The following is a 5,353-nucleotide window of genomic DNA, read 5'->3' as shown; positions in this document are numbered from 1 at the left end:
CTACCTGGGTCCTCAGAACTCTTATTACCTCTTCTGTATCAAAGGGGCAGCCACCTATGTGGTAATTTGTGCGTGTTTTGTTTTTCCCAAATGGGATAACTATGCATTTTTTGGCATTTAGCTTGAGGCCATAACTTTGACACCAGGTGTCCATCTAAGTATGACCCTTTTGGAGGATGTCCGTGTCAGCCAGAGAGTCAATTATAGCTCCTAGTTTGCAATCATTGGTGAACTTGGTTAGCCATAGTCCTCCTATGTTTGCCTGTACTTCTTTCTGAGAAGTATATGCCGAACAGTAGGGGTCCCAGGACCGAGCCGTGCAGGACACCACTTGTGACTGGTTTAGAGTTGGACCTGGAGCCCACTATTCTTACTGTGTGAGTTCTGTCTGTAAGCCAGTTGGCAACCCATCTCATGACTTAGGGGTTTATGTTCAGGCTGGTGAGTTGTTCTGTAATACCCGAGTGGGAAATGTGTTGAACACCTTGGTGAGATCAAGGTAGGCTGTGTGAACCACCTTTCCCTCATCTATGGCCTTGGTGACTGTCTCAAAGAAGTAAACCAGGTTTATTAGGCATGATCTGCTCTTAACAAAGCCGAACTGGGTCAGGTCAAGTGTTTGGAGTTCCCAATATCTTTGTTAATGAGTTCCATGATGATGCGAAACACTAAAGGTGGAGGAGTATCAATATTCACCAAGGATATTCACACCACCAGGCTAGTTGCCCAACACAATGCGTCTGAAATTCTCCAGGTGCAACTAACACTAGGTAAGACTGCAATCCAAATTGTAGCTTGCTACAGATCCCCCACTATACCCCAAGATTCTCACTACACCTTTTTAAACATACTGGAAATATTAAGATAGAACCAAACACCCTAATACTGGGTGATTTTAACTACCCTGCCATTAACTGGGAAAGCTACTCATGTACCAACACCTTTGCCCAACGGTTCTTGGAATTCATAAATTCCAATGCCCTGGATCAACTAATCCATAGTCCCACCAGGGGCTCCAATATCCTAGACCTGGTCATTACCAAAATGGGAAATCGATGCTCCACACCTATGGTCACCCCCTTGTTAGTCACGTCTGACCATAAGCTAATCACCCTTAACATCCACATCCAACCCCCACCCCCCAGTAAGGAAATCTCCATAAAAAACTTCTCCAAAGCCAACTTCATGCTACTCAAGTCAGAAGTGACAAACTTCATGACACCCATGCAGACGGGAGCTGAAAGTTCAACTGCTGAATCCTACACTAAGGCACTATACGAGCACATCCACTCATGCATAAATCGTGCCATCCCAAATAGAACCAAGATGCTCTCATCCAAAAAAAAGAAGCCAATCTGGTGGTCCCCTGCCATAAACAAACTTTACAACAAAAGGAAGAAAGTGTTGCAGAAAAGAGGAAAATCCCAGGATGCAAAAAACTTCCTTACCAGCCTCAGTAAGAAACTGAGATCCCTCATAAAATCCTCCAAAGCTAGTTATGAAAATAAAATTGCCAAAGATTCCAAAGACAACAACAAGGCATTCTATAACTATGTCAAGAATCTAAATGGCAATGCTCAGATCTGCTCTGAGCTAAAACAGAATGGCATTAAATATACTGATCCCAAGGATATTGCCAATATCCTGGCAGATCGATTCAGTGCCAACTTCACCCCCCTCTCACCCCCTAAATGGCCCATCTCAATACTGGAAGATTGCCAAATTCTGGTAATAATGGCCACACAGGTAAAAAACGCACTCTCCAAAGCTAAGAATACAGCCTCCATGGGACCAGATGACATCCCTGGCTGTGTACTACATGAACTACAATATGAAATGGCACCTCACCTCATAGCCTCACCTCAGGTTTCGTGCCCACTGAGTGGCGCACAGCTACAGTTATCCCACTCCACAAGGGGGGATCCACCTTGGATCCCAGAAACTACTGTCTCATCAGTCTGACAAGCCTTATCTGCAAGGCCATGGAGCGTATTATCATGGAACTTATAAACAAAGACATTGGCAACCTTCAAACACTGGACCCCACCCAGTTTGGGTTCGTGAAGGGCTGATCCTGTCTCCTGAACTTGATTGACTTCTTTGAATCATTCTCCAGAGCCACGGACAAGGGTAAGGTGGTCCACACAGCCTATCTAGACCTTGCCAAGGCCTTTGACACCATCCCCCACTCTGGAATCATAGATAAACTTACTAAGTTGGGCATTAATCCCTACGTCACCCAATGGGTTGCTAACTGGCTTACTGATAGAACCCACACTGTAAAAGTAGCCGACTCCAAATCCAGCACCAGACAAGTGATAAGTGGAGTACCTCAGGGTTCAGTCCTGGGACCGCTCTTGTTTGGCATCTACTTCTCTGAAGTACAGGCCAACACTAAGGGACTCTGGATAATGAAGTTTGCAGATGACTGCAAACTGGGAGCCATTATTGAATCCCCAAATGATGTGGATACTCTACAAAAGGGCCTTACAGAAACAGATGCTTGGTGCCAGAGCAATGGGCTCAAGCTCAATGCCAAGAAATGTATAGTTATCACCTTTGGGAAAAAAACATCTATCCGTGAATTACCATATAGGTGGCAGTACACTAAACACCGAAAGTTTGATAAGGGACTTAGAGACACAGGTGGACAGTGGTCTCACCTTCGATAACCACATCGCCACAACAGTCAGGAAATCCTTCTATGTAGCACACCTCATCACTAAGAGCTTTTCATCCAGAAAAAAGGAGGTCATTGTCCCACTGTACTCATCCCTCATTAGACCCATTATAGAATACAATGCTCCATTTGGTATGTACCTCTCAAGACATCTGCAACAACTGGAAAGGCCACAGAAATACCTCACTAAAAGAATCACAGGCCTAAAGCAGATGCCCTACGCTGACCGCCTTAAAAAACTCCAGCTATACTCTGTCACATATCATCTAATCAGAGGCGATCTTTGCTTAACATACAAGGCCATGTCAAACCCAGAGCTGTTGGACATGCTACACTTAAAGAAATCCCAAACACTCAGAGCCACATGCTCCAGGGATCTAAACCTTGTCATCACAATAAACAAAACATGCTGGAGGGATAGGTTCCTGACCCAGAGACTCCCCAGACTCTGGAATAGATTGCCCATACATGTCAAGCAGAGTGCCTCTTTGGTCCTCTTCAAAAGGAACCTTGACGATTGGATGGGAGAAAGGAAATTCACCCTGGGGATCACGTCAGTCGCCCTGCTAGACAGGGGTCCAGGGAAGTAAATAGTGTGGGAAGAAATAGCCAGGGAATTGTTATGGCTAGGCTTGTATAGGCCCTAGGGCTGATAGCCTAGTACCAACCTATGAACCTATGAACCTATGAACCCATAGCCTTGCAGACCAGGCTAGTCAGGCTTATGGGGCGATAGTTACTAGGGTCAGTTGTGTCCCCTCCTTTGTGGAGAGGAATAACTGTTGCTGGACGCCATTCTATGGGCACATAGCCTGTGGAGAGGCTGAGGTTGAACAGCGTGTTTAGGTGGGGGGTTAGTTCGTTCTGTAGTTCATGCAAGATGCAGCCTGGGACACCATCTGGTCCCATTGACTCTGTGTTTTTGTCTTTTGAAAGGGCTGTTTTCACCTGTGCATCTGTGATTTTTGGGACACTACACTTTTCTGGTATTGTTGTGGGCCCTTTTGGAGGTGAGAAGGGGGTGAAGTTTGCACTGAATCTATCTGCCAGGATGTTGGCAATATCAGTATGTTTAGTATATTTTGTGCTATTTTGTACTAGTTCAGTGCATATCTGCGAGTTGCCACTTAGATTCGTAACATAGCTAAAGAAGGCTTTGTGGTTATCTTTTGAATACTTGGCTATTTTTCTTTCAAAGTTAGCCTTGGATGACTTCATGAGGGACCTTAGTTTCTTACTGATACTGATCAGGGATGTCTTTCCTTCTTGGGATTTGCTTTTTTTCTGAACTAGTTTCCTCCTTCTATTGTATAGCCTGTTTATTGCAGGGGTCCACCAAACTGGTTTCCTTCTCTTAGAGGAGTGAGTCTTGGTTTTACTAGGGATGGCATGATCCATGCATCCTTGTAGGTGCTCATAGAGTGCATTTGTAAAGATTTCTGCATCTTGGGCAGCGTTATCCTTTAGCGTGGTGTCTGTGAAACTTACCACCACTGTCTTAAGTAAGGTGAAGTTTGCTTTAGAAACGTTTTTTTACTGTGGTTTCCTTAGTTTGGGGTGGTGGTGGGGTGTAGACATCCAGAGTGATTAGTTTATGGTCTGATCTAACCAGTTACGGGTTGACCTCTGGTGTGGAAACCTATTGCCCATGTTGGTGATGACCAGGTCCAATAAGTTTTCACCTCTGGTAGGGGAGTTTACCAGCTGATCCAGGGCATTTGAGTTGATGAATTCTAAGAAGCGCTGAGCCTAGGAATTTGTACTCGAGTAGTTTTCCCAGTGAATGGTAGGGTAATCGAAATTGCCCAATATCAGGGTGTTCGGTAGGACCTTCATGTTTTCTAGTGTCTCCAGAAAGGTGGAGTGGTGGTCCTGGGTCATGGAGGGTGATCTGTAGCAGGCCACAATTTGTATTGCAGATTTTCCCAATGTTAGTTGCACATGGATGATCTCAGAGGTATCATGCTGCGCCACTAACCTGGTGGTGTAGGTATCCTTGATGAATATGGGTACACCCCCTCCTTTTGTGTTTCGGTCCGTGTTCTGTGGCTGAAACGTGTGGTATGAGTTGTAGCTCAGTAGTGCTGGGGTGCTCTCTGGAGCCTTGAACCAGGTTTCAGTTACTGCACAGATGTCGACATTCTCCATATTGAGGAGTGCTTCGAGCTCGTGCAATTTGAGATTTAAACTCCTGGTGCTGAGTAGCATAACCTTCATTTTTTTGTTAACTGTGCTGTTTACGGAGGTGGGTTTGACTTTTGAGCCTTGCCTAAAAAAGGCACTATGGGGGCAGCAAGAGGCTTGGCCAGTATTCGAAAGCCTAGGGGTGACAGGTGCAAGCCATCTCTTGCGAAGCAACCCAGCTTGTCGAGCATGTCGCCCCAAGCTGACAGACACTGGATCCCCTTTGCATGACACCAGAAGCTTAGCCAATTGTTGAAATTGATAATTTTTTCTTTATACTGAGGTATCATTCTTGGTGAGGGCAGGATGCTACTCGGTATCAGGGTAATACCAGCCTGGGATGCATGATCAGAGAGCTCTTCCATGTCTCTTTTCATGAAGTCCAGGGAGGTACGTCTCAGGTCATTCACACCAACATGAACAATGACAGAGTCATATTTGAACTTGTCCTGGAGTGACCTGATTGCTTGTGTTATGTGGTGGATTCTG

This window comes from Protopterus annectens, chromosome 2.part2, assembly GCF_019279795.1.
Source record: "Protopterus annectens isolate FY-2018-M chromosome 2.part2, PAN1.0, whole genome shotgun sequence".
Lineage (NCBI taxonomy): Eukaryota > Metazoa > Chordata > Ceratodontiformes > Protopteridae > Protopterus > Protopterus annectens.
The sequence above is the reverse complement of the archived record's forward strand: the minus strand, read 5'-3'. Positions refer to the sequence as shown.